Source organism: Cololabis saira, chromosome 19 (assembly GCF_033807715.1).
Source record: "Cololabis saira isolate AMF1-May2022 chromosome 19, fColSai1.1, whole genome shotgun sequence".
NCBI classification, from domain to species: domain Eukaryota; kingdom Metazoa; phylum Chordata; class Actinopteri; order Beloniformes; family Belonidae; genus Cololabis; species Cololabis saira.
Genome location: NC_084605.1, coordinates 5323152 through 5336021, shown reverse-complemented (window position 1 = coordinate 5336021; position 12870 = coordinate 5323152).

Here is a 12870-nt window from a genome sequence, read left to right as displayed (position 1 = left end):
TTCTTTTTTCTTTCTTCTGACGAAAGGAGGGCCTTTTTGCCCCCCTAAACGTGCCCAAAAAGTCACCAAATTTTGCATGCAAGTCAGGCTTGGCGAAAAATTTGATATTTAATGGTTTGCATTAATGGGCGTGGCAAAATGGCTCAACAGCGCCCCCCGGAAAACTTTGTGCCTCAAGCCCCACAATACAGTTTGACGTACATGCACGAAAATCGGTACACACCTGTATCATGGCACAAAAGTCTCTTGGAGTCATGCCGGAAACCGAACAGGATGTCGCCCATTTTGAATTAATCGTGTCATTTTGGCGAAATTCATGCCATTCCTTCGGCAGTTAATACGGCCCGAACCGTAACGTGCCCCCAAGTGTGTTATACATCAAAATGTGCGTCTCCATCCTCCGACACCACGCATTACTTTTCTCTTTCAAAAGTGTTACCGTGGCAACGCTAGACGCCAAAAAGCACGCCCACCCTTCATCTGATTGGTTCAGACAGAAAAAACTTTGTGCCTCAAGCCCCACAATACGGTTTGACGTACATGCACGAAAGTCGCTACACACCTGTATCATGGCACAACTTAAAGAAAAGTCTCTTGGAGCCATGGCCGAAACCGAACAGGAAGTCGGCCATTTTGAATTAATTGTGTAATTTTGGCGCAATTTATGCCATTCCTTCGGCAATTAATACGACCCGAAACGTAATGTGCACCCAGGTGTGTTATACATCAAAATGTGCGTCTCCATCCTACGACTACGCGCATTACTTTTCTCTTTCAAAAGTGTTACCGTGGCGACGCTAGACGCCAAAAGGCGCGCCCCCCCTTCATCTGATTGGTCCATATTCGGGGGACTGCCAATGGAAACTAGCTCTGTAGCTAAAATTGGGTGCATTTGCATTTTTAATTCTAAATGTATATGAATGTACACTGTCCCTTCCCAAATAAACTGAATTGAATTGAATATTTGATAGTCACCAAATTTTGCATGCAAGCTAGGCCTGGCGATACATTTGATATTTCATGGTTTGCATTAATGGGCGTGGCCTAACGGCTCAACAGCGCCCCCTAGAATACTATTCTCTGCCATAACTGGGTGGTGTCATCAGACTCTGTATGGACTCCTTGACCTTCATGGGCCTGAATTAGCCCCGCCCCTTCTTCTGATAGGTTGTCCGACTTTCTGCTATAACTTTTGAATGGTTTGACATAGAGAGTCGTGGGTGGTGTCATCAGACTCTGTATGGACTCCTTGACCTTCATTGGCCTGAATTAGCACCGCCCCTTCTTCTGATTGGTTGTCCCTTTTTTCTGCTATAACTTTTGAATGGTGTGATATAGGAAGTCATGGGTGGTGTCATTTCTGATATGCTTATAGGGGGCGGTGGCCGTGAGTGCGAGGGCCCGTTCATCGCTGCTTGCAGCTTTAATTATTATTAGGGCCCGAGCACTTGCAGTGCGAAGGCCCTATTGTATTTGCAGGAATTCTTTGTATTATTTTTTTTTTTATTATTATTATTTTTCTGACAAAAGGAAGGCCTTTTTGCCCCCCTAAACATGCCCAAAAAGTCACCAAATTTTGCATGCAAGTCAGGCCTGGCGAAAAATTTGATATTTCATGGTTTGCATTAATGGGCGTGGCAAAATGGCTCAACAGCGCCCCCCGGAAAACTTTGTGCCTCAAGCCCCACGATACGATTTGACGTACATGCACGTAAATCGGTACACACCTGTATCATGGCACAACTTAAAGAAAAGTCTCTTGGCGTCATGCCCGAAACCGAACAGAATGTCGGCCATTTTGAATTAGTCGTGTCATTTTGGCGCAATTTATGCCATTCCTTCAGCAGTTAATACGGCCCGAACCTTAACGTGCACCCAGGTGTGTTATACATCAAAATGTGCGTCTCCATCCTCCGACACCACGCATTACTTTTCTCTTTCAAAAGCGTTACCGTGGCGACGCTAGATGCCAAAAAGCCCGCCCACCCTTGATCTGATTGGTTCAGACAGAAAAAACTTTGCGCCTCAAGCCCCACAATACGGTTTGACGTACATGCACGAAAATCGGTACACATCTTTATCATGTTGCTATTTAAAGAAAAGTCTCTTGGCGCCATGGCCGAAACCGAACAGGAAGTCGGCCATTTTGAACATTCTGAATGAATCGCGTAATTTTGGAGCAATATGAGCCATTCCTTTGAGAATTAATACGGCCCGAACCGTAACGTGCACCCAGGTGTGTTATACATCAAAATGTGCGTCTCTATCCTGCGACTACGCGCATTACTTTTCTCTTTCAAAAGTGTTACCGTGGCGACGCTAGATGCCATAAGGCGCGCCCCCCCTTCATCTGATTGATCCATATTTGATAGTTCCCCAAAAGTCACCAAATTTTACATGCAAGGCAGGCCTGGCGATAAATTTGATATTTCCTGGTTTGTATTAATGGGCGTGGCAAAACGGCTCAACAGCGCCAACCGGAAAACTTTGTGCCTCAAGCCCCACAATACGGTTTGACGTACATGCACGAAAATCGGTACACACCTGGATCATGTCGCAACTTAAAGAAAAGTCTCTTGGCGTCATGCCCGAAACCGAACAGGAAGTCGGCCATTTTGAATTAATCGTGTCACTTTGGCGCAATTTATGCCATTCCTTCGGCAGTTAATTCAGCCCGAACCGTAACGTGCACCGAGGTGTGTTATACATCAAAATGTTCGTCTCCATCCTCCGACACCACGCATTACTTTTCTCTTTCAAAAGCGTTACCGTGGCGACGCTAGACGCCAAAAAGCGCGCCCACCCTTCATCTGGTTGGTTCAGACAGAAAAAACTTTGCGCCTCAAGCCCCATAATACCGTTTGACGTACATGAACGAAAATTGGTACACTCCTGTATCATGTCGCAACTAAAAGAAAAGTCTCTTGGCGCCATGGCCGAAACCGAACAGGAAGTCGGCCATTTTGAACATTCTGAATTAATTGCGTAATTTTGTAGCAATATATGCCATTCCTTCGAGAGTTAATTCAGCCCGAACCGTATTGTGAACCCAGATGTGTTATACATCAAAATGTGCGTCTCCATCCTGCGACTACACGCATTACTTTTCTCTTTGAAAAGTGTTACCGTGGCGACGCTAGTCGCCAACAAGCGCACCCCCCCTTCATCTGATTGGTCCATATTTGATAGTTCCCCAAAAGGCACCAAATTTGGCATGTAAGACAGGCCTGGCGATAAATTTGATATTTCATGGTTTGCATTAATGGGCGTGGCAAAATGGCTCAACAGCGCCCCCCGGAAAACTTTGTGCCTCAAACCCCACAATACGGTTTGACGTACATGCACGAAAATCGCTACACACCTGTATTATGGAACAACTTAAAGAAAAGTCTCTTGGAGCCATGGCCGAAACCGAACAGGATGTCGGCCATTTTGAATAAATTGTGTCATTTTGGCGAAATTTATGCCATTCCTTCGGCAGTTAATTCAGCCCGAACCGTAACGTGCACCCAGATGTGTTATACATCAAAATGTGTGTCTACATCCTGCGACACCATGCATTACTTTTCTCTTCCAAAAGTGTTACCGTGGCGACGCTAGACGCCAAAAGGCGCGCCCCCCCTTCATGTGATTGGTCCATATTTGATAGGTCTCCAAAAGTCACCAAATTTTGCATGCAAGCCAGACTTGGCGATAAATTTGATATTTCATGGTTTGCATTAATGGGCGTTGCCTAACGGCTCAACAGCACCCCCTAGAATACTTTTATCTGCCATAACTTTTGAATGGTTTGACATAGGAAGTTGTGGGTGGTGTCATGGGACTCTGTAATGAGTCCTTAAGCTTCGTTGGCCTTAATTAGCCCCGCCCCTTCTTCTGATTGGTTGTCCCGATTTTCTGCTATAACATTGGAATGGTTTGACATAGAGAGTCCTGGGTGGTGTCATCAGATTCTGTATGGAGTCCTTGACCTTCATTGGCCTGAATTAGCCCCGCCCCTTCTTCTGATTGGTTGTCCCTTTTTTCTGCTATAACTTTTGAATGGTTTGACATAGGAAGTCGTGGGTGGTGTCTTTTCTGATATGCTTATGGGGGGCGGTGGCCGTGAGTGCGAGGGCCCGTTCATCGCTGCTTGCAGCTTTAATTATTATTATTATTATTATTATTAGGGCCCGAGCACTTGCAGTGCGAAGGCCCTATTGTATTTGCAGGAATTTTTAGGGCCCGAGCACCTTCAGTGCGAAGGCCCTATTGTATCTGTAGGAATTCTTTGCGTTATTATTTTTCTGACGAAAGGAGGGCCTTTTTGCCCCCCTAAACGTGCCCAAAAAGTCACCAAATTTTGCAGGCAAACCAGGCCTGGTGAAAAATTTGATATTTAATGGTTTGCATTAATGGGCGTGGCAAAATGGCTCAACAGCGCCAACCGGAAAACTTTGTGCCTCAAGCCCCGCGATACGGTTTGACGTACATGCACGAAAATCGGTACACACCTGTATCATGGCACAACTTAAGGAAAAGTCTCTTGGAGTCATGCCCGAAACCGAACAGGATGTCGGCCATTTTGAATTAATCGTGTCATTTTGGCGAAATTCATGCCATTCCTTCGGCAGTTAATACGGCCCGAACCGTAACATGCCCCCAAGTGTGTTATACATCAAAATGTGCGTCTCCATCCTCCGACACCACGCATTACTTTTCTCTTTCAAAAGCGTTACCGTGGCGATGCTAGACGCCAAAAAGCGCGCCCACCCTTCATCTGATTGGTTCAGACAGAAAAAACTTTGTGCCTCAAGCCCCATAATACGGTTTGACGTACATGAACGAAAATCGGTACACACCTGTATCATGTCGCAACTTAAGGAAAAGTCTCTTGGCGCCATGGCCGAAACCGAACAGGAAGTCGGCTATTTTGAACATTCTGAATAAATCACGTAATTTTGGAGCAATATATGCCATTCCTTCGAGAATTAATACGGCCCGAACCGTAACGTGCACCCAGGTGTGTTATACATCAAAATGTGCGTCTCCATCCTGCGACTACGCGCATTACTTTTCTCTTTCAAAAGTGTTACCGTGGCGACGCTAGATGCCAAAAAGCGCGCCCCCCCTTCATCTGATTGGTCCATATTTGATAGTTCCTCAAAAGGCACCAAATTTGGCATGCAAGCCAGGCCTGGCGATACATTTGATATTTCATGGTTTGTATTAATGGGCGTGGCAAAATGGCTCAACAGCGCCCCCCGGAAAACTTTGTGCCTTAAGCCCCACAATACGGTTTGACTTACATGCACGAAAATCGGTAAACACCTGTATCATGCCGCAACTTAAAGAAAAGTCTCTTGGTGCCATGGCGGAAACCGAACAGGATGTCGGCCATTTTGAATTAATTGTGTAATTTTGGCGCAATTTATGCCATTCCTTCCGCAATTAATACGGCCCGAACCTTAACGTGCACCCAGATGTGTTATACATCAAAATTTGTGTCTCCATCCTGCGACTACGCGCATTACTTTTCTCTTTCAAAAGTGTAACCGTGACGACGCAAGATGCCAAAAAGCGCGCCTCCCCTTCATCTGATTGGTCCATATTTGATTGTTCTCCAAAAGCCACCAAATTTAGCATGCAAGCCAGGCCTGGCGATAAATTTGATATTTCATGGTTTGCATTAATGGGCGTGTCGTAATGGCTCAACAGCGTCCCCTAGAAAACTTTTCTCTGCCATAACTTTTGAAAAGTTTGACATAAAGAGTCGTGGGTGGTGTCATGGGACTTGGCATTGAGTCCTTGACCATAATTGGTGACAATTAGCCCAGTCCCTTTTTCTGATTGGTTGTCCCTATTTCATGCTATAACTTTTGAATGTTTTGACATAGAGAGTCGTGGGTGGTGTCATGGGGCTCTGTAATGAGTCCTTGAGCTTCTTTGGCCTTAATTAGCCCCGCCCCTTCTTCTGACTGGTCGTCCCTTTTTTCTGCTATAACTTTTGAATGGTTTGACATAGGAAGTCGTAAGTGTCATTTCTGATATGCTTATGGGGGGCGGTTGACGTGAGTGCGAGGGCCCGTTCATCGCTGCTTGCAGCTTTAATTATTATTATTTTTTTTCTTCTGACAAAGTGATGGCCTTTTTGCCCCCCTTAACATACCCAAAAAGTCACCAAATTTTGCACCCAAGTCAGGCCTGGCGAAAAATTTGATATTTAATGGTTTGCATTAATGGGCGTGGCAAAATGGCTCAACAGCGCCCCCTTGAAAACTTTGTGTCTCAAGCCCCACGATACGGTTTGACGTACATGCACGAAAATCGGTACACACCTGTATCATGGGACAACTTAAAGAAAAGTCTCTTGGCGTCATGCCCGAAACCGAACAGGAAGTCGGCCATTTTGAATTAATCGTGTCACTTTGGCGCAATTTATGCCATTCCTTCGAGAGTTAATTCAGCCCGAACCGTATCGTGAACCCAGATGTGTTATACATCAAAATGTGCGTCTCCATCCTGCGACTACCCGCATTACTTTTCTCTTTCAAAAGTGTTACCGTGGCGACGCTAGACGCCAACAAGCGCACCCCCCCTTCATCTGATTGGTCCATATTTGATAGTTCCCCAAAAGGCACCAAATTTGGCATGCAAGCCAGGCCTGGCGATAAATTTGATATTTCATGGTTTGCATTAATGGGCGTGGCAAAATGGCTCAACAGCGCCCCCCGGAAAACTTTGTGCCTCAAGCCCCACAATACGGTTTGACGTACATGCACGAAAATCGCTACACACCTGTATTATGGAACAACTTAAAGAAAAGTCTCTTGGAGCCATGGCCGAAACCGAACAGGATGTCGGCCATTTTGAATAAATTGTGTCATTTTGGCGAAATTTATGCCATTCCTTCGGCAGTTAATTCAGCCCGAACCGTAACGTGCACCCAGGTGTGTTATACATCAAAATGTGCGTCTCCATCCTGCGACACCACGCATTACTTTTCTCTTTCAAAAGCGTTACCGTGGCGACGCTAGACGCCAACAAGTGCAACCCCCCTTCATCTGATTGGTCCATATTTGATAGTTCTCCAAAAGTCACCCCGCCCCTTCTTCTGATTGGTTGTCCCTTTTTTTTGCTATAACTTTTTAATTGTTTGACATAGGAAGTTGTGGGTGGTGTCATGGGACTCTGTAATGAGTCCTTAAGCTTCGTTGGCCTTAATTAGCCCCGCCCATTTTTCTGATTGGTTGTCCCGATTTTCTGCTATAACTTTGGAATGGTTTGACATAGAGAGTCGTGGGTGGTGCCATCAGATTCTTTATGGAGTCCTTGACCTCCATTGGCCTGAATTAGCCCCGCCCCTTCTTCTGATTGGTTGTCCCTTTTTTCTGCTATAACGTTTTAATGGTTTGACATAGGAAGTCGTGGGTGGTGTCATGGGACTCTGTAATGAGTTCTTAAGCTTCGTTGGACTTCATTAGCCCCGCCCTTTCTTCTGATTGGTTGTCCCGATTTTCTGTTATATCTTTTGAATGGTTTGACATAGGAAGTCGTGGGTGGTGTCATTTCTGATATGCTTATGGGGGGCGGTGGCCGTGAGTGCGAGGGCCCGTTCATCGCTGCTTGCAGCTTTAATTATTAGGGCCCGAGCACCTTCAGTGCGAAGGCCCTATTGTATCTGTAGGAATTCTTCGCGTTATTATTATTATGGGCATGCCAAGTAATGGCATGACCATATTGCAATCGTCCAGAATGGCCCAAAGGGCAATGTTGCTAGCATTTTGCTAACAAGCTAAAGTCGCAAAAGTCCCACGTCACACCAGCGGGTGTACAGCATGACCCCGCACTGATGTGGAAAAAAAAAATCCCCAAAAACTAAAACACGCCCGAAAAAATGAGGAAAAACATGAAAATGAAGGCGATATATTGGTATACAGAAAAGTTTCCCTTTTCTTATTATTCTTATTATTCCGCACTTTTTTTCGTCCGTTAATACGGCCCGAACCGCAATGTGCACCCATGCATGGCATACATCGTTGGATGCGTCTCCATCGTGATTCGATGGGTATTACTTTTCTCAGTAATAGGGGTTACCATGGCAACGCTAGTTGCCAAAAAGCAAAAAAAAAGGCGAAAATTCCCGCGCTTATTGCTCGGCCGAACTTTATCGTAGAGACATCGTTCAAACTTTGAAACACTCGGCCCGATAGTCTTTAAAGGACCATACAACTACATCATTCTAGTTATTACGTTTTTTGCGATATTTAACTTTCAATTTAAAAAAAAAATCTCTTTTATTTTGGACGTTTGTTGCTAGGCAACGGTTTATCGTACAGACATCATTACAACATTGACAAACCCGGGACGCTTTGTACTGCAACATATTTTAGTCTCGTCAAGCTAGCTATTACGGTTTTTGAGATATTCCACGTTGCTCATTTTGACGCTAACGGAATTTTGGACGCTTGTTGCGCGGCAACGCGATATCGTAGAGACTTTGATTCAACGTTAAAATACTCAGCTTGATGTGGACTACAACATACTGAGGTCTCATTACGCTGTCGTTTACAGCTTTTGAGATATTGAAGCCAAATTGTCCCATTCTATCCTATGGGGCTTGTTACTATGGCAACAAAAACCTATGCATTTGGATGGGGGAGCATGTGAATAAACAATCTGTTAATGCTGCCCGAACCGGAACGTGCACCCATGCATGGCATACATCGTTGGATGCGTCTCCATCGTGCCTCAATGGGCATTACTTTTCTCAGTCAAAAGTGTTACCGTGGCAACGCTAGATGCCAAAAAGCAAAAAAAAAGGCGAAAATTCAGACGCTTATTGCTCGGCCGGACTTTATCGTAGAGACATCGTTCAAACTTTCAAACACTCGGCCTGATTGGCAATAACGGACCCTAGAACCTCATTATGCCAACTTTTAAAGTTTTTGCGATATTGACCTTTCTTTTTTTTTTTAATTTCCGTTTGACTTTGGATGCTTGTTGCTAGGCAACAGATTATCGTAGAGACATGATACAAATGTTCCCCGACTCGGCAAGCTGTGATCTTCAACATATTCAAATTTCATGAAGCTGTGTCTTAAGGAAGCTTTAATGTAAAATCCATGCCAAATGGCCCCATTCATTTGGATGGTTTTTTTTTACCATGGTGGAAAAAAACCCTATCCGTTAACGTAGTCTGAACCGGAACGTGCACCCATGCATGGCATACACCGTTAGATGCATCTCCATGTTGCCTCGATGGGCATTACTTTTCTCAGTCAAAAGCGTTACAGTGGGGACGCTAGACGGCAAAAAGCGCGCCCCATTAATAGCTATTGGGAGCACAGGAATGAATGCAATACAACCGTAAACACCTCAAACTGACATAGAACCGCCCCGAACACAACCACTACAGCCCTAAACCAAAGCAGCGAGAGGGGACGAATGGGCAGTAGGGCATGCCCATATCAAAATTTCCAGAAATTTTCTAGTTATTATTATTATTATTTTTCTGACGAAAGGAGGGCCTTTTTGCCCCCCTAAACGTGCCCAAAAAGTCACCAAATTTTGCACGCAAACCAGGCCTGGCGAAAAATTTGATATTTTATGGTTTGCATTAATGGGCGTGGCAAAATGGCTCAACAGCGCCCCCCGGAAAACTTTGTGCCTCAAGCCCCACGATACGGTTTGACGTACATGCACGAAAATCAGTACACACCTGTATCTTGGCACAACTTAAAGAAAAGTCACTTGGAGTCATGCCCGAAACCGAACAGGATGTCGGTCATTTTGAATTAATCGTGTCATTTTGGCGAAATTCATGCAATTCCTTCGGCAGTTAATACGGCCCGAACCGTAACGAGCACCCAGGTGTGTTATACGTCAAAATGTGCGTCTCCATCCTCCGACACCGTGCATTACTTTTCTCTTTCAAAAGCGTTACCGTGACGACGCTAGACGCCAAAAAGCGCGCCCACCCTTCATCTGATTGGTTCAGGCAGAAAAACCTTTGTGCCTCAAGCCCCACAATGCGGTGTGACGTACATGAACGAAAATCGGTACACTTCTTTATCATGTCGCAACTTAAAGAAAAGTCTCTTGGTGCCATGGCCAAAACCGAACAGGAAGTCGGCCATTTTGAACATTCTGAATTAATCACGTAATTTTGGAGCAATACATGCCATTCCTTCGAGAAATAATACGGCCCGAACCGTAACGTGCACCCAGGTGTGTTATACATCAAAATATGCGTCTCCATCCTGCGACTACACGCATTACTTCTCTCTTTCAAAAGGTTTACCGTGGCGACGCTAGACGCCAACAAGCGCACCCCCCCCTTCATCTGATTGGTCCATATTTGATAGTTCCCCAAAAGGCACCAAATTTGGCACGCAAGCCAGGCCTGGCGATAAATTTGATATTTCATGGTTTGCATTAATGGGCGTGGCAAAATGGCTCAACAGCGCCCCCTGGAAAACTTTGTGCCTCAAGCCCCACAATACGGTTTGATGTACATGCACGAAAATCGGTACACACCTGTATCATGGCGCAACTTAAAGAAAAGTCTCTTGGAGCCATGGCCGAAACCGAACAGGAAGTCAGCCATTTTGAAATCTGATTGGTCCATATTTAATAGTTCTCCAAAAGTAATCAAATTTTGCATGCAAGTCAGACTTGGCGATACATTTGATATTTCATGGTTTGCATTAATGGGCGTGGCCTAACGGCTCAACAGCGCCCCCTAGAATACTTTTATCTGCCATAACTTTTGAATGGTTTGACATAGGAAGTTGTGGGTGGTGTCATGGGACTCAGTAATGAGTCCTTAAGCTTCGTTGGCCTTAATTAGCCCCGCCCCTTCTTCTGATTGGTTGTCCCTTTTTTCTGCTATAACTTCTTAATGGTTTGACTCCCGCTTCCTGATTCAAACGTCTGCCGGCCCCGCCCCCCGACCAATCAGTGGCGAGTAGGGTGATGACGGCCCCGCCCCCCGACCAATCAGTGGCGAGTAGGGTGATGACGGCCCCGCCCCCCGACCAATCAGCTGTTGTAATGTGGTGACGTTAGAAACAGTCCCGTGCTCAGCCCGGTTAGAACCTCGGTAGAACGGTTACAGAAAAAGTAATAATAAAATAGTAGTGTTTTACTAATATTTATACCTTAGCCTACAAATATTTAAAAAATTAGGAAAAAAAAGTTCTAGACATAATATCGCTATCTTGGTCTGTCCTAAGCCAGTAAGTCAAAGTGAGGTATCAGATGAGATATAGCTCAACCAGATCATTGCGGTCTTTGGTGCCGGTGGTTGGGAGATCGAGCCTGGCAGGATGCTGAAAATTTTGTAAGCAAATTTTGTGTTTTTTTTTCATCAAGATGTGCGTCTCTTTCCTGCGACGACGCACATTACTTTTCTCTTTCAAAAGTGTTACCGTGGCGACGCTAGACGTGAAAAAGTCTCTGGAATTTTGGTGGAATCATTTATTTTTTGTCCTTGCCCGGTGCAAATGACATAAATAAAGTGCGTGGTTTGGTTGTGAAAAAATAAAAGTAATGTTACGTGAACAATAAATCAAATGCTCCCTTCCATGCAGTGTGTGTGTCTAGGAAGTAAAGACTGGAACATGTGTAGTGTTCTCATAATAAAAGTAACATATCGCGAGATGAGACACACAAGGTTTTATTAACGAGCTACTGCGTTAGAGAGACAACCACACAGAACCTGTATGTGTTGAAGGTGTTCATTAAAGTTCAACAAATGGATATTACTTCGGGTGTGTGATTCCTAACACACCACAACTGGCGACGAGGATGTGCCCGACAGCATAGAAGGACGGAGAAGGAGCCCTCTCAGCTGTTGACGGACCCGCAGCAGGGAAGAAAAAAAGGAAAAGACCGGAGCTGCACGTGCCGACGCGGCAGTGGTATTGCGCAACCGTCGGAGCTGCAACTCTGGAGCTTCACTGGAAATCAAGGACACTCTCTCAGGGAAGTGAAATAAGTTTTCTGTGTGATGCAAAAACGTTTTATATTCAAAATTCAGCGTGCATAAACCACAGTTACTGATTACAGAACCTGTTAGAAGCCTCGTTTAACATCAAAGGAAAATGGCTCATGCTGTCCCTCTTGGTGGGCTCACGCCCCCGAAACCATTAGACACTGTGGGCGAGCCAGAAACTTTACATCAACGATGGGAAATGTGGAAGAGTGAACTTGAAATATACATCGTAGCATCAGGAGTTGTAAATGCTGCACAAAAGCGAGCTGTATTATTGCTGACAGGGGGAGAGGGACTGCGTGAGATATGGAAAAATTTCACTGATGAGCAGAAAGCCCACCAACCCGCTAATGCACAGCAACCTGCACGAGATGTATATCAAGTAGCCATCCAACTGTTTGACAACACCTTTGCATTAAGGGAGAACATACCAAAAGCCCGTACAAAGTTCTGGGAGACAGAGCCCAATCCTGGTGAGACAATAAATAATTTTATCACTCGCCTCAAAGTACTGGTGAAAACATGCAACTTCAATGCTGAAGCTGATAACCATGTAAGAGACAAAGTAATACTGCACATTAAAAATGCAGAGTTGAAAGCCAAATTATACAGAGAAGATAATCTCACACTGGAACGCCTCATCCAGGTAATTGGCTCATACCACCACAAGGAGGCTCTAATTCTCAGTTCTCCAGCAAATACAAACCATGTCTCCGGCAGAGCAAGGCCCAAACCAAAGCCCAAGACACCATCACAGTCAGGATGCTACAAATGTGGGGCACAAGGACACATAGGTCGCGAATGCATCCGATCCAAGAACCACAAGTGCAGCCACTGTGGGAAAAAGGGGCACTTTGATGATCTCTGTTTCCACAAAGACAGATCCAGATCAA